General features: G+C 43.5%; 1 long non-coding RNA gene across 2 annotated transcripts in view; it reads right to left on the bottom strand.

The window, feature by feature from the left end:
• The window catches only part of LOC148685257 (uncharacterized), a 77,228-nt gene that overhangs the window by 10,476 nt on the left and 41,493 nt on the right, over positions 1-25,259 (bottom strand). For both annotated transcript variants that reach the window (XR_015950445.1, XR_015950444.1), the window contains exon 2: positions 13,441-13,530. This is a non-coding gene — a long non-coding RNA (uncharacterized LOC148685257). The remainder of the gene's footprint in view (positions 1-13,440; positions 13,531-25,259) is intronic.

Below are 25,259 nucleotides of genomic sequence, written 5' to 3'. Positions count from 1 at the left end.
GTCTGGGAAAGAACCCTGCCTGAAACTCTGGAGAGCTGTTGGTAGTCAGTATAGACAATGCTGAGTTTGATAGACTAAGGATCTACCAGATGCCCTGACAATATGGCATGTGTTCAGAATTTGTCTGTCTTCATAGGAAATTACAGACCCTTGTGTATTTGCAACATGTATCTTACTCCAAGCATCAGGATTCATGAGACTCTGTATGCTGTACAAACCATTTATTCCATTAGCAATGAACAGCCTTTCACGTGCTGGCTTCTGAGGTGACTTGTGTTAGTAAACTGACCATAAGTTTCCTACTTAAAAATAATTAAGGATGTTTAATGGTACTCTATATTTAAACTTACAGTAGAACTGGTTCTGCCCTCAGAAGAGCTCTTACAACATTCTGTAGAATTCATTATCTGGATGAACAGGTTAGGGGTGAAGGGAAGCAATGTGCTGTCCATGTGTGTGCATGGGCACATATGCACACAAACGTCAGCATGGGTCCACACACACAAATATTTAATGCACAATCACCACCATGCATCCCGTCCAGTCATTTTCTGCTGACAGCTGATTTTGATTTCCAACCAAGTAACAACTCACAGAAAACACACCTCAGGCCACAGGAAAGGGCAATCTAGCAATGGCGATTGACCTTGATCGAGTCTAGCTCAGGAACTTCCTCAGATTCCCTAATCAGGTGAAACCTAGGTGCTCAGATGCACAAAGAAGACTTAGGCACTTGTGTGCACTTTTTGGCTGTTCATAGAAAACTGTTTAAGAAGAGCCTTTCCCACCACAAAACCAGAGTGAAATTTGCATAATGGCCAAACAATTTATCTAATATACAAAACACATTTCCTAGATTCAGGGAATTGGAATTCAGCAACTCTACTCTGGAGAAAACTTTAAGAATTCTGTTGTTGTTGTTGTTTTTAAAAAGGCCCCTCCAACTTAAAAGAGCCTCCTTCATGAGCAGAGCCCACTGAGTCAGGCCAATGGCCCTTCTAGGCCAGACATCCTGCTCTCCTAAGAACAGTGTCTCCTCCTGCAGTTTCCAGCAACTGGTATTCGGAAGCATTAGTGCCTCCTATTCCCCTCCCATAGATACAATTCCCAGAATGGTTTAATAATCCATCCCCTCCTCCCATGGAACTCTGGGAATTGTAGTTCTGTAAAGGGAACAGAGACCTCTTAACAACTCTCAGCACCTTTCATAAGCTACAGTTCCCAGGATTGTTTGGGGGAAGCCATGACTGTTTTATAATGGTATTATAGTGTTTTAAACATCTGGTGCGGATGTGACTTCTGTGTGTTATTGCTGGCCACAATCGTGCCAGGTTTATCAAGAAACTCCACTCGACCCACCTGAGTCCTGGCTGCCAGAGGTAGGTGGGGTAGGATCTGAGGCCGAGGGGAAGAGCTGGCCTGTTTGTTTGTTTGTCTGTTTGTCTCTTTATTCCCCACACTTCCATTTTATTGCTCACAGCCACGCTTGGGCACGTTTTAATTAGCTTATTACTTTTTATCTGAGAAGACACGAGCCGGGGAATAGAAAACGGCTCCCAAAAAACGTCAGCAGCATCCCCACATCTCTAGTGATTAAACTCCGCACTGCTCCAGCGCGGCAAAATTTTATCGCAGCGTTATTTCCTTTAGAGTCATAGTTGCCATAGTTGACTTGATTAATTCTCCATGCGCTGGCCAGCCTTTCTTCCCTCCCTCCCTCCCTCCTGTTCCTGAATATTCAGAGGAGATGCTCATTAAGTAAGCCACTATCGCTTACTACAGGAGTGGCGGGAACCCCTTTCAGCCCAATAGTCACATCCCATCATGAACAGACTTCTGGAGGCCACATGCCAGTGGTGGGCAAGGCCAGAGGCAAAAGTAGGCAGAGCGCAATGGATACAATTCTTATTTTTATATAGTAGGCTACATTTTAATCCCACAACACTCAGAGGTCTATACTTACTCTCTCTCTCTCTCACCCCCCCCCCCCAATATCTTCCATCTTCCATCCAGGCAGGCAAAAGTTATAATCACAGTTGAAGGACACATTCCAGTCAGGCAAAAACACTCAAGGAAGGGCATGAAACTGAATTAATGAGGACTGTGACCTGAATAAAGTATCGAGGGCCACGAAGAGAGGCTTGAAGGGCCACATTCTGTCATCCCCTGATTTGAGATCCCAGTATCATTTCACTAGGCAGAGGAATCAGGATGCCTGTCCACACAGGCCAACTCTTGTCTGACTTTCCAGGGTTCTGTGGGCCTTTTATGAACCTCCTTACTATCACCTTAGGACTGAGAAGTGAACATAGAAAACTTTCTACCAAGTTGATCTGTTAGTCCAGGCATGTCAAGCTTGCGGCCCTCCAGATGTTTTGGACTACAATTCCCATCTTCCCCAACCACTGGTTCTGCTAGCTAGGGATCATGGGAGTTGTAGGCCAAAACATCTGGAGGGCCGCAAGTTTGACATGCCTGTGTTAGTCCATCATTTAGCCCAGCATAATTTACTCCCAGGATAGTTGTTGTGGTACTGTCTGGAGGTTTGGGACTCCCCAACAGAGTCCTTCTTTTTAATATTTTTGTATTTCAGCTACAATCAAAGGTAGTCGAGAAAGGAGCAACACAGCTCTGTTTGAATTCTGTGAGTGATACATGAGCTCAATTTTTCAAGGCCCTCCACGTCAGACTTTGATCCAGGGGTGAGCCCATCTGCAACTCCCTTTACTTGGGATCGCTGCCATGTACACAGGCCACTCAAAGGGAAGAAGAGAGATGGATTTAATTAGGCCATTGTCTTCTGCAAAAGAACCCCCTTCCACTCCTACCACCCCCATTCTTAAGGATTAACCCATATCTTCTCAAGTGTGCATGTTTGTTTGCTCTCAAAGAGCAAGAGGAAAAAACGTGAACAGTTAACAGGCAGGAAGGTGGAGGTGGTTAAAGATGCATCCCAGCTGCTGAGTTCCAATTTTAACCTGCCTACTCAGTGTAGGTGGGGGAAACAACGAGGCTTATAAGTCAATTTCTGCCCCTCTGTCAGGGATCTAGAAGCTAATCCAGGGGAGGTAATGATCATCCGTGCCAAGGAATGATGTTGCTAGACAAACAAGGAGTGGAATAGGCCAGGGAGTGAAGTGGTTAGAATGGCAGACTAAGACCTGGGAAACCAGGGTTCAAATCCCTACTCAGCCACAAATAGGAGTGAACAAATCTGTCCATTTCAGTTACACATTTTTCTAGTCTTGAGTGCAGTTCTTCAAGTCCTCATGAAAATTCGGCAGCATTTTAGTGCAAATTTCTTTTGTAAAGCAGTGTTCCCTAACATAATGCATTTTTGTAAGTTATTTCCCCTACATATGTGCATTTTTATGCACACTTCACCCCAGTATATACAGTTTTGTACTCATTACATGGCTGGATAACTACACTGCAGAATTTGGACAAGTGTGACCCTCAAAGGATGGCTGCCTTTTGGTTCTCATATTGTTTTGAAAAGTGTGAATTAGGTAAGTTCGCCTTCAATTGTGAACTGAATAGAATTTCTAGGGTAAAGGTAGGTAAAGGGGCCCCAGGTCCAGTCGTGACCAACTCTGGGGTTGGGGCTCATCTCGCTCTATTGGCCGAGGGAGCCGGCGTACAGCTTCCAGGTCATGTGGCCAGCATGACTAAGCTGCTTCTGGTGAACCAGAGCAGCACACGGAAACGCCGTTTACGTTCCCGCCGGAGCGGTACCTATTTATCTACTTGCACTTGGATGTGCTTTCGAACTGCTAGGTGGGCAGGAGCTGGGACCAAGCAACGGGAGCTCACCCCGTCGCAGGGATTTGGAACACCGACCTTCTGATCGGCAAGCCCTAGGGTTCAAATCCCCACTCAGCCATGAAGCTTAACTGGGTAGCCTTGGGCCAGTCACTATCTCTCAGCCTAACCTACCTCACAGGGTTCTTGCAAAAATAAAATGGAGGGAGACCATGTATGCCGCCTTCAGCTCCTTGCAGGGAAGGTAGGATAGAAATGTAATTTGAAATTAAATTAAAAACAACAACAACCAGTATTCCCACTGGCATCTCCCTCAGGTTAGCCAGTGTGGTGTACTGGTTAAGAGCGGAAGATTCGTAATCTGGTGAACCAGGTTCGAGTCTCTGCTCCTCCACATGCAGCTGCTGGGTGACCTTGGGCTAGTCACACTTCTTTGAAGTCTCTCAGCTTCACTCACCTCACAGAGTGTTTGTTGTGGGGGAGGAAGGGAAAGGAGAATGTTAGCTGTTTTGAGACTCCTTCGGGTAGTGATAAAGCGGGATATCAAATCCAAACTCCCCCTCCTCCCCCTCTTCTGGTTAGCTCCTGGCAGTTGCTAAGCATGCACAGTCACCAATCACTGGGTGGTTTTATAGGCTGTTTGCCCCCTCTGAGTCTGCTTTTTAAAAGTGTTTTGCACTACTAGATCAGGGATTCCCAAACTGTGGTGTGGGCCACCACATAGATGTCCACAAACCTAATTTAGGTGGTCCACAACATGTCTGTGAAGAATGGCTGCAGCAGTGGCTGTGAATAGCAGCTTCAGTGGCTGCTCTGCCATTCTTAGAACCCGGCAATCTGGTCCAGTCCAGATGGACCAGACATGGAGGGGAGGGGAGGAAGCGTGTGAAAGGAATGGAGAGGATTAGCAGTGTGAAAGAAGGAGTGATGAGGTGACTCGAAAGGAGTGGAAAGAGTCCTATGGAAATCAAATTGGAATGCGGTAAAATACAACATATGAGAAAAAGAAGGAATTAAAGTACAATTAAAAATCACACAACATCTAACACAGTGCATTTGCATCCACTGCAACAGGCAGAAAAAGTGTGAAGCAGTCTGCCTAGAACCTCAGCAATTTTCAAGTGGTCTGTTGGGGAGGGGGGAAGTTAGGTAATGACTATTCTAGATAATTCTGGCTATATACCAGCATGCTAATGCCTCCCTCTTGTTTTTCAGAGGCCCAAGTTTGTCTCCAAATTCTGTCACCACTCAATCCCCTGAGTTTGCTATTAGAAGGAATGATAACTCAAGGGCAGAGCAAAAACAGATTGCTGAGCCAAACTCTAGAGAACCCTGGCAAACAGAAAGTCCTGTTCACACTGCCTTTACCATGTGAAAACAATTCCATGTATGTATGTATGTATGTATGTATGTATGTATGTATGTATGTACATACGTGTGTGTGTGTGTGTGTGTGTGTGTGTGTGTGTGTATGTGTATATATATATATAGAGAGAGAGAGAGAGAGAGAGAGGGAAAGATTTTTAGATTTGCTTTAATTCCATGTTTATAGAAGGTGATGGTTATGGGACTGAGCACCTTCTTGAAGCCCTTAGAGTGCAAGTAGTCTCTTTGGGGTGTGGAAATAAGATCAGCAAAGCTCTTCCTGTGTCCTGTTGTTGCATCAAGCATGCAACAGCTCCCAGAGCATCACTCTTGGAAGAGGAAAGGGGGCAGCTGCTTTGGCTACAAGGCAGACATCGTCTTCATGGGGATTAAGAGCTTTTTGCTCTACACGGTGTGCCATAATCCAGGCTGGCAGGACGCAGTCCTGATTAGTTATGCAAGAGCAGTTGTTCAAGGAGAGACTGGGGGCCAGTGAAATAACAAATATCTAAGAAATTTGGGGCTTGTGAGGACCGTCCATTGCATTAGGAGGATACAGGCATTCTGAGAACCACACTTAGCTTACAGGGGAGAGAGCATACCTGAGCATGTATAGAATTTCTCATAATACTAGAACTTGGGGACATCCAGTGAAGCCGAATGTGGGAGGGTTCAGGACAGGCAGAAGAAAGTACTTGGTCACACAACTTATGAAATTCACACCTGTAGCGACAGCCACCATCTTGGATGGCTTTTAAAGAGAATTAGACCAATTCATGGAGGACAAGGGTATTGAAAGTTACCGTACTAGCAATGATGCTCTGCCTCCACAGTGACAGGCAGGGCTGGATTAAACATTAAGCAAAATATGCACATGCTTAAAGGGCAATAAGGGAAAGGGGGGCATGAGAGAAATTTTCCATTGCTGGATTTTTAACATTGCTCAGCTGAGCATTCATTTTCTCAGTTGAAGTATATTAGAAATCCCAACAGAACAACTATGCAACAAGGCAGGCTGGATGCCTTATCTCTGCTATGTACAGAAGCAGATGTGTTACATAAGATTAGTTTTGAAGATCTTATAAAAGACTTTGCAATTAGAAAAAGTAGGATACAATTTTTTCAAATATAAATGAAGTGGGAGTATACAAAAATAATCTTACTGTAGATTTTGCTTCATTTCGAAAAATCAAATTTGATTTTATGGTTTATTATTGTTTATCTTCTGATACTTTGATTATATTCTCTGCAGCCAAAGATGGAGAAGCTCTATACAGTCAGCAAAAACAAGACCTGGAGCTGACTGTAACTCAGATCATCAGCTTCTTATAGCAAAATTCCAGCTTAAACTGAAGAAAGTAGGAAAAACCACAGGGCCAGTAAGATACAATCTGAATCAAATCCCTTATGAATACACAGTGGAAGTGAGGAACAGGTTTAAGGATTTAGATTTGGTGGACAGAGTGCCTGAAGAACTATGGATGGAGGCTCGTAACATTATACAGGAGGCAGCAACGAAAGCCATCCCAAGGAAAAGGAAATGCAAGAAAGCAAAATGGCTGTCCAACGAGGCCTTACAAATAGCAGAGGAGAGGAGGCAAGCAAAATGCAAGGGAGATAGGGAAAGATACAGGAAACTGAATGCAGATTTCCAAAAAACAGCAAGGAGAGACAAGAGGGTCTTCTTAAATGAGCAATGCAAAGAAATAGAGGAAAACAATAGAATGGGGAAAACCAGAGATCTGTTCAAGAAAATCGGAGATATGAAAGGAACATTTCGTACAAAGATTACCATAATCAAGGACAAAAGTGGTAAGGACCTAACAGAAGCAGAAGACATCAAGAAGAGGTGGCAAGAATACACAGAGGAATTATACCAGAAAGATATGGAGGTCTCGTACACCCCAGGTAGTGTGGTTGCTGACCTTGAGCCAGACATCTTGGAGAGTGAAGTCAAATGGGCCTTAGAAAGCACTGCTAATAACAAGGCCAGTGGAAGTGATGATATTCCAGCTGAACTATTTAAAATTTTAAAAGATGATGCTGTTAAGGTGCTACACCCAATATGCCAGCAAGTTTGAAAAACTCAGCAATGGCCAGAGGATTGGAGAAGATCAGTCTACATCCCAATTCCAAAGAAGGGCAGTGCCAAAGAATGCTCCAACTACCGCACAATTGCGCTCATTTCACACGCTAGCAAGGTTATGCTTGAAATTCTACAAGGCAAGCTTAGGCAGTATGTGGATCGAGAACTCCCAGAAGTGCAAGCTGGATTTCGAAAGGGCAGAGGAACCAGAGACCAAATAGCAAACATGCGCTGGATTATGGAGAAAGCTAGAGAGTTCCAGAAAAACGTCTACTTCTGCTTCATTGACTATGCAAAAGCCTTTGACTGTGTCGACCACAGCAAACTATGGCAAGTTCTTAAAGAAATGGGAGTGCCTGATCACCTCATCTGTCTCCTGAGAAATCTCTATGTGGGACAAGAAGCTACAGTTAGAACTGGATATGGAACAACTGATTGGTTCAAAATTGGGAAAGGAGTACGACAAGGTTGTATATTGTCTCCCTGCTTATTTAACTTATATGCAGAATTCATCATGCGAAAGGCTGGACTAGATGAATCCCAAGCCGGAATTAAGATTGCCGGAAGAAATATCAACAACCTCAGATATGCAGATGACACAACCTTGATGGCAGAAAGCGAGGAGGAATTAAAGAACCTTTTAATGAGGGTGAAAGAGGAGAGCGCAAAATATGGTCTGAAGCTCAACATCAAAAAAACCAAGATCATGGCCACTGGTCCCATCACCTCCTGGCAAATAGAAGGGGAAGAAATGGAGGCAGTGAGAGATTTTACTTTCTTGGGCTCCTTGATCACTGCAGATGGTGACAGCAGTCACGAAATTAAAAGACGCCTGCTTCTTGGGAGAAAAGCAATGACAAACCTAGACAGCATCTTAAAAAGCAGAGACATCACCTTGCCGACAAAGGTCCGTATAGTTAAAGCTATGGTTTTCCCAGTAGTGATGTATGGAAGTGAGAGCTGGACCATAAAGAAGGCTGATCGCCGAAGAATTGATGCTTTTGAATTATGGTGCTGGAGGAGACTCTTGAGAGTCCCATGGACTGCTAGAAGATCAAACCTATCCATTCTTAAGGAAATCAGCCCTGAGTGCTCCCTGGAAGGACAGATCGTGAAGCTGAGGCTCCAATACTTTGGCCACCTCATGAGAAGAGAAGAATCCTTGGAAAAGACCCTGATGTTGGGAAAGATTGAGGGCACTAGGAGAAGGGGACGACAGAGGACAAGATGGTTGGACAGTGTTCTCGAAGCTACGAACATGAGTTTGACCAAACTGCGGGAGGCAGTGCAAGATAGGAGTGCCTGGCGTGCCAAATGAGATTTTAGGGGGGGGGGCAAAGCACCAGAGACTTGGAAAGAAGCTTTTATTTCTCTGATACCAAAACCGGATGTGGATAAGACTCAGGTTAAGAATTATAGACCAATCTCCTTATTAAATGTGGACTACAAGATATTTGCTAGTATTTTGGCGTTAAGATTGAAAAGGGTGTTGAAAGACTTAATTCATAAAGACCAGGCAGGATTCCTGCCTGGAAGACATATGAAGGACAATGTAAGATTTACAATAGACATTTTGGAGAGACTGGAAGTGAAAATAAATACCAAAGCAATGTTAATTTTTGTGGACGCCGAAAAAGCCTTTGATAATATTTCTTGGAATTTTATGAAAAGAAATTTTGAAAAAATGGAGGTTGGCCAAAATTTTGTTAATGGACTTAATGGTATCTATTCTGAGCAAAGAGCGAAGATTATTGTAAATAATGTGGTATCAGATGAGATAAGAATTGAGAAAGGAACAAGACAAGGGTGCCCACTCTCCCCCCTGTTATTTATTTCTGTCCTAGAGGTTTTGTTGAATATGATAAGGAGCGATGAAGGTGTCAAAGGGATTACAGTGGGTTCGAAACAATATAAGTTAAAGGCCTTTGCAGATGATTTAGTATTGACTTTGCAGAATCCCGAACAGAGTGCAGTGAGAGCACTGCAGATAATTCAAGAGTTTGGCAGTGTGGCGGGTTTTAAGCTGAATAAAGGGAAAACTAAAGTATTGGATAAAAATCTGACATTACAAGAGAGACAGAATATAGAGGAATGCACAGGACTGAAGTGTGTAAAAAAGGTGAAATATCTAGGAGTTAATATGACGTCAAAAAATTTGAATTTGTATAAAGACAATTATGAGAAATTATGGAAAGAAATCCAGAGAGATTTGGAAGTATGGACGAGGTTAAATTTGTCTTTAATGGGTAGAATAGCAACTGTTAAAATGAATGTTTTGCCGAGAATGTTGTTTTTATTTCAGGCCCTACCGATAGTTGATAAAATGAAATGTTTTCAAGAATGGCAGAAGATATTGTCTAAATTTGTCTGGCAGGGGAAGAAACCAAGAATTAAATATAAACTTCTGACTGATGTTAAAGAAAGAGGAGGATTTTCCCTGCCGGACTTAAAGATTTATTTTGAAGCTGCTGCCTTTTGTTGGTTGAAAGATTGGTTTTTGTTAGATAATGATGATTTGTTGGATTTAGAGGGTCATGATAACGCATTTGGTTGGCATGCATATTTATGGTATGATAAAGTGAAATTGCATAAAGGTTTTAAAAACCATATAATCAGGAAATCACTGTTTAATGTCTGGATGAGATATAAGGATTTGTTGGAAAGGAGAACTCCTAGGTGGATCTCACCACTTGAGGCAAAGAAACCTAAAAGGACAAATATGGATGAGAATAGGTTGAAATACAAAGATATCTTGATGGAAGTGGGAAACCACTTTAAGTTAAGACCATACGAACAATTGAAAGATAGGTTGAGCGACTGGTTTCAGTATGTGCAGATAAATGAAGCATTCAAGTTAGACAAAAAATTAGGATTCCAATCAGAAAAATCGAAATTAGAGACGGAGTTATTAGAGACAGATCACAAGAATTTGTCCAGAATGTATAATTTGTTGTTAGAATGGCATTTGAAAGATGAGCAAACAAAATCAGTTATGATTGAATGGGCCAAGGATCTGGGTCATAATGTGATGATGTCGGAGTGGGAAAAATTGTGGAAGAAAGGTATGAAATTTACGGCTTGTACGGTGTTGAAGGAAAATTTGATGAAAATGATGTATAGATGGTATCTGACGCCGGTCAAGCTAGCTAAAATGTACCACAAAAGCGACAATAAATGTTGGAAATGTAAACAGGATGTTGGCTCATTCTACCATATGTGGTGGACATGCCCTAAGATAAAAGGCTTCTGGGAAATGATTTACAATGAATTGAAAAAGATGTTTAAGAACACATTTTCGAAAAAACCGGAAGCCTTTTTGCTTGGAATAATTGGGGAAGAAATTCCCAAGGATGATGTTAATCTGTTTATGTATGCCACCACAGCTGCTAGGATTTTATTAGCAAAATATTGGAAAAAAGAAGAATTGCCTTCGAAGCAGGAATGGCAAATGAAAATGATGGACTATATGGAATTGGCAGAATTGACAGGAAGACTCCGGGACCAGACAAATGACAAAGTTTCAAAGGACTGGAAGAAATTTAAAATGTATATAGGGAATGTATTCGATAATTAGAGTTTGAATATCCAGGAAAGTAAAGAGGTTAAGGCATTAGGGAAATAATAGAAGATTAAAAGTTTGATATTAGGGTAAATGATATGAAGATGAATTAATTTGGAAGTTTTAAAGGGATTGCATGATGGGAAAGAAGATGATTTAGAAACTGCTATAGAAGTTTATAAAAATGAAAACCAGATAGTAGGGAATTGGGGAAGCCTGAAGACAATGAGTATTAAAATGGATGAGAAAGGATATATTTTTCTGTTATATTTTTGTATTTTGTATTTTGATGTTTTGGATATGTTTTTGTATTTTGTATGTTGTATGTTTGTTGTATGTTTGTTGAAAAAATGTTCAATAAAAAATATTATATATATAAAAAAAGGAGTGCCTGGCGTGCTATGGTCCATGGGGTCACGAAGAGTCGGACACGACTAAACGACTAAACAACAACATCTTCTGATACAAACACACACACACACACCAAAATCTTTTAAATGTTTAGGGTCTTATTCCAGCCCTAGTCACAGACCGCAATACTTTTGAATACCAGTTGCTGGAAGCCAAAGGAAGGGAAAGTGTTCTTGTGTTCCTGGTTTCAGGCTTCCCAGATAGGCATCTGTTTGGCCACTGTGAGAACAGGTACTGAACTAGGTGGGCCATTGGCCTGACTCAGCAGGCTCTTCTCATATTCTGATGAGTGGTACAATCCCTGCATGACTTGCAGAAAGAGCCAGGTTCAGTCCCTGGCAACTCCTGTAAAAAGGATCAGGCTGAAAGTGACAGGGAAGACCTGTCTTTGCCAAGACCCTGGAGAGCCTCTGGCACTCAGAGAAGAGGATGTAATCAATTCCTTTTCCCATCATTTCCCCATTTTTTAAAATCTTAAATTCAGTTCTCCACCACTGCCACTTCACTATTGATATCCTGATAAAAATTCATTAGGGTTAGCACAGATTTATCCTGATATACACATTTTTTGTATGTAATTCCCCTAACATATACATCTTTACAAGCAATCTCCTCTGAAGAGAATGTGTCCCTTGCCCAAATTTTTTTTGTTGAGTTTAGGTTAACAGCAAGAAAAACTATTTAAAAAATAAAAACAATACTAGCATCTACATATCAAATATGATATGTCCTGCAATAAACGTGTTATGAGTGAACTAGTTGTGCATGTGAATCATTTCCCTTGACTGCCAGGTTAGGGATATGATAATTGCCCCCCCCCTCATATGATGCATTTCTATGAGCATTTTCTCCTAATATTCACGTTTCTGTGAACATTGTTGGCTGGAGAAGCATGAATTTAGAAAAATGGCTGAGTTTCAGTTACTGCCTTTTTTGGGAGGTGGGGAGTGAGACTTAAGAACTTTCATGTCACAATGCAAACTGGACCGCAGTTCCCCCCACATCCCTATTCCCCATCAGTTCCTTGATTGGAGGTCCTATGGAAACCTTATGTATGCCGCCTTGAGCCCTACCACTGGGGATTTGAAGAAGATATGGACATCATAAATCAAATCCATGCTTAATAATAATAATTTTGCCTCTTCAGCTCTCCTGGACCACTCTCTTTGATTAACGAAGAAATACGATTCAAGCTGCTTCAATTATTTATGTCCAATTTGGTTAATTCCCCCAAGCAGACTCTCTTGATGCAAAACGGCGCAAGGCAGATTTTTAAAAAGCAAAAGTAGGAAGCAGATGTCAAGGAATGCTTGCTTCCCACCCCTCCTCCACCTCCAATAAGTGTGCTTCTTTTTCTATACCTTTCTCCCCTCATTTTTCTACTGCAGCCAAAATCCAACAGATTGGGGAAAATCTAAATGTGACTTCAGAGGGGGTTTTGTTGCTACATCAGCCATTGACAACCTGGTGCCTTAGAGATGATGGGGACTACAGTTGTCATTAGCTTCCGCCCACATGTTTGGCGTTCAAAATGGTGGCCATGTTGGCTGAAGCTGATGAGAGCTGTGGTCCAAAACATGACCACGCTGTCTGGAGATGAAAGCAGCTGTGGTCTAAAATATCTGGAGGGCACCAGGTTGGCAAAGGATGTGTTAAGCTATAAGCTTTAATCCAGAAGCAAGCCAAGCAGAAATGCTAAATGCCTGGACTGAAGAGATTGAGGGAAGCAAGGCAAATGCAGCCAGAGGCAAAATACACAACTGCTAGTCTCTCATGTAATGAACCATCTCTCCGACCTGGCTGCATCAGGCCTGGCAGTGTTGTCAACTCCCCAAAGCTCCGCCAAACCTGGCAGCCAGGTCCCCTCCCCCACCCCCCAGCCTCTCTGTCTGCTTCCCCGGAGGTGTGGGAGTTGGAAAGGTTGGCAGTGATAAATTGATTTCCCATGAAAAAAAAACTGAGGCTGGCTGGCAATGGGGAGAGAGGTGGATTTTACCTCCCCCACCCCTGCTGTCGTTCCGCCTCCAAACGAAAACTAAAATCTGACCTGTTCCCTGGCTAGATGTGTTTGGTACATGCCTCACAGGGCAATTCAAAGTATTTTGCTACCTGAGGCCACTGTTGGAGGCAGAATGTACAAGATGCTTGTGGGCTTCCCATCTGGTTGGCCACTTTGGGACCAGGATCCTGGCTAGATGGGCCATTCGCCAGAACCAGTGTGGCTTGGGGATGCTGGGAGAAAGCATGCCCCTCTTACCTTTAGGCCCTGCCTGTGGGCTTTCCAGAGGAATCTGTCTGGCCACTGTGAGAACAGGATGCTGGTGGTTTTCAGCAACGCCATATAAATCTGCATGGAAACCAATAAAAGTTACTGTTTAATAAACAGCAATGTCCCTATTATCCCTGCCCAATCACTGAGGTCTTTGGGGATGTCACTGTTAGTGGTCCTCTATGGCTCAGATGCACAACTCACATCCACCAGCAACCTTACGTTCAGCATTGTAAACTCCATTCCAGTTGAGGTCAGGCAGGCCCTCTCCCTGCTGAACTTTTGGTGCTTACTGAATACTATTTTGTTCCATAACACCAGCAAGCATTTTAACTGAATTCTGATTTTGTAGTTTAAAATGTTTTCCCCCCATTACATTCAGTTCTTTGTTCACTGTTTAGAGATGGCTGTAATGAAACAGTACAGTCATACCTCAGTTTAAGTACACTTCGGTTTGAGTACTTTCAGTTTAAGTACTCCGTGGACCTGTCTGGAACAGATTAATCAACTTTCCATTACTTTCAATGGGAAAGTTTGCTTCAGGTTAAGTATGCTTCAGGTTAAGTACGGACTTCCAGAACCAATTACACTCCAGGTTAAGTACGCTTGAGGTTGAGTACTCCGTGGACCCATCTGGAATGGATTAATCCACTTTCCATTATTTTCAATGGGAAAGTTTGCTTCAGGTTAAGTATGCTTCAGTTTAAGTACTCCACAGACCGCCTGGAACGGATTAATCCACTTTCCATTACTTTCAATGGGAAAGTTCGCTTCAGGTTAAGTACGCTTCAGGTTAAGTACAGACTTAATTGTGTACTTAAACCGAGGTACCACTGTATATAAATTGTTTAATTAAATAAATATAATAATTGTCTAAGTAAACAACGTCTAAGCAAATATTCAGGAAACGAATCAGCATGGATGCGCAATAAACAGATTGGCTGGAAGAGCCCATTGTAAGCCTGATTGATGGCAAAACTTCTCTCTCTCTGTCCCCCACCCCACCCCACCCTGTTAAATTGATATGAGCCACCATGGGAGACAATGATTTGTCTGAAAAACAAGGTTCAAAAATGCATTTTCTAAAACAATACATGAACTGAAACACAGCTAACCTTCAAAATGTGAACTTCTGCAAATGTGTACGTCAGGGCAAAGTGTGCACAATGGTGTGTATAGTAGCAGTTATATAATTTTAAAAGCACAATCCCCCTTGCGGGGTTGTCCACAAGCAAATCAACTGCTGCCTAGCCTCTATTCCTGTGCATTAGGGATGGGAAGAAATTTGGGGCAGTTTGTATTTTAACAGCAACCTACCTAATTCACACCTCCTGATCCAGTATGTGAACCAAAGTGAAATTTGATTTATTTGCATTATATTTGGGGAAATTACTTTGCACAAACCTCTATATTGGGAGAAATGCACTGATACATTTTCAAGAGAACTTTTCCCCCTGCAAATTGATGCAAAATGTAGAGAATGACCTTAAGGCTGATGAAAACATGAGAAACTGAGAGAAATTAACGTTGACAGACCTGTCAATTCCCTAGGCAAGACTGCCTCTCATCATGGGCAGAGTCCACTTCTAAGGCCACTTTCTTTAAGTTGGGAAGGGCCATAGCTCAGTGGTACAGCATCTCCCTTGCATTCAAAAGGTCTCACATTCTATCTTGGACCTTGCTAGGTAAGGCTTGGAGAGTTCCCTGTCTGACAGCCATTGCTAGTCAGTGTCGACAATATTGAGCTAGATGGACCAATGGTCTGACTGTGTAAGTCAGATTCCTATCTTCCTACACACTCATCCAGCATGTACTCTCTAACTCAGGCATCCCCAAACTTCGGCCCTCCAGATGTTTTGGCCTACAACTCCCATGATCCCTAGCTAACAGGACCAGTGGTCGGGGAAGATGGGAATTGTAGTCCAAAACATCTGGAGGGCCGAAGTTTGGGGGTGCCTGCTCTAACTCAACTGCCAGAGGCGTAACTGTGTTCAATCTTCTGCAGCAGAAAGAAGGAAGAGTCTTGTGCAGCGCCTGCCAGAGACCTTCTGGCACCTGAAGCAAGATGGGCTAGCAACGCTCCCTTGCCACAGATCCAGGCCCAGGCCCCAGTGCGGTGGGAGGAGCATGTCGCCTGAGGCATGTTGCTTCAGGTCTCCTCATTGGTGCACCGTCCATGCTACAGGAGGAAGCGAGCTTAGGGGCTGTAGGCCAGACCACATGGCACACCATTCTAGCCTCTTTCCACCCTTCAGAATTTGCTGCCTAAGGCAGCTGCCTCACTCTGCCTCGTGGTAGGGCTGGCCCTGGTCTTGTGGCACCAGATTTATGGCACAACTGTGTGCATGTTCATTCAAAATTCAACCCCCGTCTGTGTAAACAATACTGAGCTAAATGGACCGATAATCTGACTCCATATCAAACAGCTTTCTATGTTCCTAATTACAACTCCCAATCCTACAAAACTAGGATTATGGAGTGGGGGTAATTTCCAAATCAGAAGCTGTGGCTTCTATAAGCTCATAAAGAACCACCCTTCAGTTTTGTTCCGCTGCCAACACCAGTTTCCAGCCAGCTGCTCTGAGTTCAACCTCCTCCGCAGGAGTCCTGGGGAACCCACTAAGCCAAACAAGAGATTTCTTTGACTGCCACCTCTGCTTTTTGACAAACATGTTCCGTTAGGAGAATTCCCCCTTCTCCACCCTTTTCCTCCCACACCCGTACCATCTGGTTGTAGTTTGCACCATGACATGTTTCCTCTTGTGGTCCTTTTGCTTCTCTTTCTTTCTTTCTTTCTTTCTTTCTTTCTTCTTTCTTTCTTTCTTTCTTTCTTTCTTTCTTTCTTTCTTTCTTTCTTTCTTTCTTTCTTTCTTTCTTTCTTTCTTTCTTTCTTTCTGAGAGCACAAACCCCAGAAGCAAGGAGCGAAATTCTCTCTGGCTGCAACAGTATGTTTGCATAAATTCATTTATCTATTTCCTTTCTCCACCCTCAGACATCAAATTTATTTATCAGGCTGGCTTAGAGGTGGAAGGGTAAGAAGGAGAAGTTTGGGTTTTACTTTTCTGCCCCCCTAGAGACACTGGGGGTGGGGGTGGGGGTAATTATCAGATTCTCTCAGCATCTGTTCCAATTTAGGAGAGCTGTTGGAGCTAGAATGGAAATCGAGTTTAGCAGCAAGAAAGGGGATTCCCACCCCTGAGCATGTGGGTTATGGGATGCCAAATCACTGCAAAAACGCTCAGATATGTGAAACTTCGTTTCCTATCCTACAATATGTGGGGAAGGGCCATAGCTCAATGACAGAGCACCTGCTTGTCATGCAGAGGTCCCCAGCAATTTTGGGCCCAGGAGCACATTTGTAAATACAAGGACTCCTCCAAACAACCTGTTTGTTAAGCATTCATACTGATTTGCTTGTACAAAGCTTAAGCAGAGGTTAGACCAGAGCTTTCCAAACTTTTCATGTTGGTGACACACTTTTTAGACATGCATCATTTCATGACACAGTAATTCAATTTTACTAGCAAACCAGAGGTTAAACAAACCCCTTTCTAGCCCTGGGAGGAGAGCGGGGTGCGTTTGAGCGACACACCTACACACTGCAGCCGACACACTAATGTGTCGTGACACACAGTTTGGAAACCTCTAGGTTAGACCATGGCCAGACTTTATTGAGCATTTGTTTCTGGGGTAGTTATACAACAATTAGCATCCATTCTGTGTTTGCTTACCGTGTGTTTCCACATCTTCCCATTAGACCACATGTGGGGGAACCTTTGGCCCTTCAGATGTTGCTGAGTTATAACTTGCATCAGTCCCAGCAGACATGGCTAGTGGCCAGGGATGATGGGATTTGTAGTTCAGCAACATCTGGAGGGCCAAATATTCTCCACACCTGTGTTAGTCATTTATTCATTCCATACGTTTCCCTGTCACTTTCCAAACTGCACCAGGTCCTGATTCTTTAAAAAAGTGAATTGTACAGAGCCTTTTAATCTGCTTTAACTCCGCAAATCTAAAGCACAACATGCCCTTGAATACCTCCTGTGAAACAATGGCAATTTGGAGGCACCTGAATAAACTGTTGAGGGCACCTCAAAACATCTTTTCTTCAGAAGAAAACCACTCATGCTTACTAAGGCCACTACCAAAAAACAGGGGAATTACCTACCCACCCCCAATAAACTAAAACAGGCAAAAAATAGCAGGCAATTCTACTACACACACACACCAAACCATGTCAAAAAAAAGAGGATGCTACTGGCTGGGGATGATGAGAGTTATAGTCGAAAACATCTGGAAGGCACCAGCTTGGGAAAGACAGATCTACAAACATTAGAAAGCAGAGCCATGGCAGAATTAGACATCAGCATGATGGAAGACTGGAAGGAGGGAAGCCCAGAGAAGTAGATCATACAGAGACACAACAGGCAGCAGGTGAGTTTGTAGTGATTCCTGCAGAGGCAGCAGGCAGCCTCCTGTGCAGGAGGTTACACTGAGCTCAGAGGAAACTCAAGCATTTCAAATTATTTATTTCTCACAGTGCACTTCCATTCCTGGACATTGTTAAGACTCCCTTTGCAAAAAGTGCAGGATAAATAGTAAGCCCCACTATTTCGTGGAAGAAACAAGACGCCGCCACCAACCCCCCCCCTCCACCCCTCAAGGGAGGCCCTGCCTGCCTGCTTTGGGAAATAGGGAGAATCTTCACCTGGCAATTGGCTTTATTGTTTTTAATGAGCATTTTAAAACTTGCTCATGGGGCTGGGCGGCTGTGGTCGCCTCGCTGGGTACACGCAGGCACGACCATTAATCCTCTTTACTCCAGCCTTGATTTAATTTATCATTAGGCTTGGATGAGAAATTTTACCCTGCAACACAATTCAAGGTGATAGATGAGAGTGTGGAAGCAGGGGATCTCCCGGCCTTGGCAAGCCTCCTACTTTTCTTCATGCCCCAGGCTGGGGAGTGGTTGAGTAAGTGGAATGTATGAGGGAGGGAGGTGGAAGCACTGGCTGTTGTTGAGCTGGATGGAAAAAATTACTGACCTTGCAAAGGAAGGCCTTAAAGTTCAGAAGGTGCTGGGGTCAAATTTCCAGATAGGGCTGGGAATGTCCCCTGCCTGAAACCTGAGAGAGCTGCTGCCATTTAGAGATAGAGGGACTCATGATCTGCCCTAGGGCAAAGCAGCTTCCCGTGTTCCTAATGCACAAGTCAGTTTCATCACCAGTATCTTTTAATATCAAATCTGCAACATAGGAAAAAAAGGAAACCTCCACCAGAGCTGGTTGCATAAGCCCTGGCCCAACCTTAAGTTTTATCTAATTTACTTCCCTTCTTCCCTTGACCCCAAACTTTGACCCAAAAGCAATCCAAAGCATTTGAAAAGTGAAAAGCAGGGCAGGGGGCTGGGAGAAAGTGCCACACAGCAAGTGGCTCTTTCTGTCTCCTGCACCTACACGCCCCCTTCCCCCATGTGCATTGCAAGCGCAGATTGGAGAGGTTGCTCCATTAACCCAGCATTGATCTCTCATCACACTTGGGAGGTAGCGATTAAAAACCTCCAGCCTTCCTTCCAAATTTGTATTTGAGGGAGGGGAATGGTAGTGGAGAAGATATTTTGGAAAAGCACAGAAGTCAGCAAGGAGGGGGAAATATGAAGGATCTGCCCATTTCAATTTCTCATTTTACCAACCTTAAGTTCAATTCCACATTTCTATTTCAGCTTACAATTCGATTTTTTGTTTCTTGTGAAAATTCAACAGCATCTTACATAATAACGTAAAAACATAAGAAAAGCCTTCTGGAACAGGCCCATATTTATTCCAACTACAAAATCCAGGTAGACTGGGGTTGCATAAATTTAGGGTTCCAGCCAGAAGACTTTCCCAGACAACCTTTTTAAAGAAGCCTCCACATTCATTGCATTACAAGTACTGCCAAAATACCCAGAAGTTTGTAAACTAAGCATGGATTAGACAGGCTGGTTCTTTATTCACACTCCTAATCTGATTGCTTTTTAACAATTCATTACAGATAGGGATGCTTAAAGCCTTGTTTAGCAATGCACGTGCCCTGTGTAAGTGTCTCAAGGGAGGCCCATTTGCTTTTCTTCCCAAGGTCAAACAGGAAGGCAGGCAGAGAGCATGGACTAGTGAATCCTTAGAAACAAGAGAAACCTAGGCCTAGTTCTCCCATATGTGGCAAGTCTAGGTATGTCCATACAGCGCCAGGTAGGGGTGGTCACATGGTAGAATGTTCCTCAGTACCAAAAAACGTGCGTGTCAGGGAGAAGGATAGGGAGAGACATTCATTCATTCATTCATTCATTCATTCATCCACACTGATTGTTGCCTTCTCTTTATGGGGTTACAGTCCCTCTGAAGGAGTAGGCAGGTAGCTCAGGGGTAATTCTGAATCACTCACTGTTGCTTGAGGCTCAAGTGGCCTTGGTGGCACAAAGTACCTTCTATCAGCTTTGTGCCCCAGCTATGACATCTGTTATCTACCCTCTGGTAACCTCTAGGTTAGATCCCTGCAATGTGTTGTACAAAGGGCTGGCTTTGAAGATGGTTTTGGAAACTGCAGCAGGTGCAGAATTTGGCAGCCCGGTTGCTTACTGGGACAAGACAGTCGGAGAACACAACACCAATCCTGCCCAAACTGCCCCCAACGGCAATGGCTACCAGATAGTTCCCAGGATCAATTCAAAGTGGTGGTACAGGCGTACCTCAGAGATATTGTGGGTTTGGTTCCAGACCTCTGCAATACAGCGAATACCACAATAAAGTGGGTCAAACTTTGTTTGTTTGTTTCCCAGAGATATAAAAGTCATGTTTACACTATACTGTAGTCTATTAAGCCAAGACCCCCTGGCTGCTGGGGCAGGAGGTAAAAAACTTCAGCTCTAGACCTAGCCTGTTCCACACCCATGGCCAGATGAGGGGCAGTGGCAACATTGGGCTTCCTTCCCCTGGAAGCAGGTGGGCTGCTGCAGTGCAGCTGACTCCTAAGGGGCAATATCTGCAAAGCGCAGTAAAGCAAAGTTCAATAAACTCAGGTATGCCTGTATTGACCTATTCATCCTTATTCAGCTCAGGACCCCAAAACCTCAAGGACCACCTCTCCCCATATGAACCAACCCAGACCCTGCAACCATAACTTTCAAAAGCATTTTTATGATCATTTGATTTCATTCTTCCCCTTCATGGATCAATGCCTTGTCGTGGCGAAGGGGCTTGAATAACTCAGAGAAGCTATGAGCTATGCCATGCAGGGCCACCCAAGATGGACAGGTCATAGTGGAGAGTTTTGACTAAACGTGATCCACCTGGAGAAGGAACTGGCAAGCCACTCCAGTATCCCTGCCAAGAAAACTCCATGGACAAAGACAACAGGCATATAAAAGTTATGACGCTGGAAGATGAGCCCCTCAGGTCGGAAGGCGTCCAACATGCTACTGAGGAAGAGCGGAGGACAAGTACAAGTAGATTCAGAGCTGATGAAGCGGCTGGGCCAAAGCCGAAAGGACGCTCAGTTGCGGATATGCCTGGAAGCGAAAGGAAAGTCCGATGCTGTAAAGAAAAATATTGCATAGGAACCTGGAATGTAAGAACTATGAGTGGAGGTAAGCTGCATGTGGTCAAAAATGAGATGACAAGAATAAATATCGACATCCTGGGCATCAGTGAACTAAAATGGAAGGGAATGGGCGAATTCAGTTCGGATGACTATCATATCTACTACTGTGGGCAGGAATCCTGTAGCAGAAATGGAGTGGCCCTCATAGTCAACAAAAGAGTGGCAAAAGCTGTAATGGGATGCAATCTCAAAAATGACAGAATGATCTCGATACGAATCCAAGGCAGACCTTTTAACATCACAGTAATCCAAGTTTATGCACCAACTACCGGTGCTGAAGAAAGTGAAATTGACCAATTCTATGAAGACCTACAACACCTTCTAGAAATGACACCAAAGAAGGATGTTCTTCTCATTACTGGGGACTGGAATGCTAAAGTAGGGAATCAAGAGATAAAAGGAACAACTGGCAAGTTTGGCCTTGGAGTTCAAAATGAAGCAGGGCAAAGGCTAATAGAGTTCTGTCAAGAGAACAAGCTGGTCATCACAAACACTCTATTCCAACAACACAAGAGACGACTCTACACATGGATATCACCAAATGGACAGCATCGAAATCAGATTGATTATATTCTCTGCAGCCAAAGATGGAGAAGCTCCATACAGTCAGCAAAAACAAGACCTGGAGCTGACTGTAACTCAGATCATCAGCTTCTTATAGCAAAATTCCAGCTTAAACTGAAGAAAGTAGGAAAAACCACTGGGCCAGTAAGATACAATCTGAATCAAATCCCTTATGAATACACAGTGGAAGTGAGGAACAGGTTTAAGGATTTAGATTTGGTGGACAGAGTGCCTGAAGAACTATGGATGGAGGCTCGTAACATTATACAGGAGGCAGCAATGAAAACCATCCCAAGGAAAAGGAAATGCAAGAAAGCAAAATGGCTGTCCAACGAGGCCTTACAAATAGCGGAGGAGAGGAGGCAAGCAAAATGCAAGGGAGATAGGGAAAGATACAGGAAACTGAATGCAGATTTCCAAAAAACAGCAAGGAGAGACAAGAGGGTCTTCTTAAATGAGCAATGCAAAGAAATAGAGGAAAACAATAGAATGGGGAAAACCAGAGATCTGTTCAAGAAAATTGGAGATATGAAAGGAACATTTCGTACAAAGATTACCATAATCAAGGACAAAAGTGGTAAGGACCTAACAGAAGCAGAAGACATCAAGAAGAGGTGGCAAGAATACACAGAGGAATTATACCAGAAAGATATGGAGGTCTCGTACACCTCAGGTAGTGTGGTTGCTGACCTTGAGCCAGACATCTTGGAGAGTGAAGTCAAATGGGCCTTAGAAAGCATTGCTAATAACAAGGCCAGTGGAAGTGATGATATTCCAGCTGAACTGTTTAAAATTTTAAAAGATGATGCTGTTAAGGTGCTACACCCAATATGCCAGCAAGTTTGGAAAACTCAGCAATGGCCAGAGGATTGGAGAAGATCAGTCTACATCCCAATTCCAAAGAAGGGCAGTGCCAAAGAATGCTCCAACTACCGCACAATTGCGCTCATTTCACACGCTAGCAAGGTTATGCTTAAAATTCTACAAGGCAGGCTTAGGCAGTATGTGGACCGAGAACTCCCAGAAGTGCAAGCTGGATTTCGAAAGGGCAGAGGAACCAGAGACCAAATAGCAAACATGCGCTGGATTATGGAGAAAGCTAGAGAGTTCCAGAAAAACGTCTACTTCTGCTTCATTGACTATGCAAAAGCCTTTGACTGTGTCGACCACAGCAAACTATGGCAAGTTCTTAAAGAAATGGGAGTGCCTGATCACCTCATCTGTCTCCTGAGAAATCTCTATGTGGGACAAGAAGCTACAGTTAGAACTGGATATGGAACAACTGATTGGTTCAAAATTGGGAAAGGAGTACGACAAGGTTGTATATTGTCTCCCTGCTTATTTAACTTATATGCAGAATTCATCATGCGAAAGGCTGGACTAGATGAATCCCAAGCCGGAATTAAGATTGCTGGAAGAAATATCAACAACCTCAGATATGCAGATGACACAACCTTGATGGCAGAAAGCGAGGAGGAATTAAAGAACCTTTTAATGAGGGTGAAAGAGGAGAGCGCAAAATATGGTCTGAAGCTCAACATCAAAAAAACCAAGATCATGGCCACTGGTCCCATCACCTCCTGGCAAATAGAAGGGGAAGAAATGGAGGCAGTGAGAGATTTTACTTTCTTGGGCTCCTTGATCACTGCAGATGGTGACAGCAGTCACGAAATTAAAAGACGCCTGCTTCTTGGGAGAAAAGCAATGACAAACCTAGACAGCATCTTAAAAAGCAGAGACATCACCTTGCCGACAAAGGTCCGTATAGTTAAAGCTATGGTTTTCCCAGTAGTGATGTATGGAAGTGAGAGTTGGACCATAAAGAAGGCTGATCGCCGAAGAATTGATGCTTTTGAATTATGGTGCTGGAGGAGACTCTTGAGAGTCCCATGGACTGCAAGAAGATCAAACCTATCCATTCTTAAGGAAATCAGCCCTGAGTGCTCCCTGGAAGGACGGATCGTGAAGCTGAGGCTCCAATACTTTGGCCACCTCATGAGAAGAGAAGAATCCTTGGAAAAGACCCTGATGTTGGGAAAGATTGAGGGCACTAGGAGAAGGGGACGACAGAGGACAAGATGGTTGGATAGTGTTCTCGAAGCTACGAACATGAGTTTGACCAAACTGCGGGAGGCAGTGCAAGACAGGAGTGCCTGGCGTGCTATGGTCCATGGGGTCACGAAGAGTCGGACACGACTAAACGACTAAACAAAAAAGATTTCATTCTTACATTTCTATCCTACCTTTCCTTCAAAGGGTTTTATGTGGCTTATATGGTTCTCCATTCCTCTCCTTAGTTTATGCTTGCAACAACCCTGTGAGGTAGGCAAGCCTGTGAAACAGTTACTAGCCCAAGGTTACCCAAACAGCTTTCCATTGCAAAAGTATCCTCTTTCCACCTGCTTCTCCACTGCAGCAGAAAATAAAACATTGTGCCTTGGGGCAGAGGCTAATAAATCAATACTTCCAGGCTATGACACAAGTCAAATAGCCTCACAGTCTATTAGCACAACACATATAGAGGGGAAGGACATATCCAGGATCTTTATAACTAAGCAACTTTTGAAATAAAGGCTACCTCTGTTGTTTGCTGCAGGGTGCTATGATACTTTCAACATCATGCAAGGGACAGAAAGCAACTACCTAAGGATACATTTTTTTCTGTTCTGTCCTATATTCGTCACATGCAGTACTATTTCCATTCCGCTGCAGTTCATCTTCTGCCAAAACCTATGCTCTTTCTCTTGTTGTCATAAAATTATGTCCCTTATGTAATTTTGCTAGGGACCCAGGTGGCGCTGTGCTTAAACCACTGAGCCTAGGGCTTGCTGATCAGAAGGTCGGCGGTTCGAATCCCTGTGACGGGGTGAGCTCCCGTTGCTTGGTCCCAGCTCCTGCCAACCTAGCAGTTCGAAAGCACGTCAAAATGCAAGTAGATAAATAGGAACCGCTACAGCAGGAAGGTAAACGGCGTTTCCATGTGCTGCTCTGGTTTGCCAGAAGCGGCTTTCTCATGCTGGCCACATGACCTGGAAGCTATACGCCGGCTCCCTCGGCCAATAATGCGAGATGAGCGTGCAACCCCAGAGTCGGTCACGACTGGACCTAATGGTCAGGGGTCCCTTTACCTTTACCTTATGTAATTTACGTAATTATTCATGCAAATTACACTGTTATTCCATAATTTCAGTGCAAAGGAAACACTGTGCAAATGTGTGCGAGAGAGAAATAAAATCATTTACATATCATTTGCAGATTGAAAGCAACAACAACAGGGAATATTGATTTGCTAGATAGCTTTGCTCCAACATAGGATGAATTCAAGAACACAATTTCTGTTCCCATTTCCACTGGAATTCTTCCAGATGTTGTTGCTACTCTAATTCCCATCATCCTTGATGACTGGTCATGCTGGTTGGAAGTGATGGGAACTGGAGTCCAGCAACAGCTAGAGGGCTACAGATTTCTTATTCCTGCATTAAAAGGAGGCAGAGTTGTGATGGAGGTAGCTGGGATCAGTAAAGGCAAGGGGTGGTCTAATTCAGGGGTGGGGAACTTGTGCGATCCAAGAAGGTGGTTCTTTTGTTTTTTTTGCCCATAA

Source organism: Zootoca vivipara, chromosome 6 (assembly GCF_965207765.1).
Source record: "Zootoca vivipara chromosome 6, rZooViv2.hap1.1, whole genome shotgun sequence".
In the NCBI taxonomy this organism is placed as follows: Eukaryota; Metazoa; Chordata; class Lepidosauria; order Squamata; family Lacertidae; genus Zootoca; species Zootoca vivipara.
The sequence above is the reverse complement of the archived record's forward strand: the minus strand, read 5'-3'. Positions and strand labels throughout refer to the sequence as shown.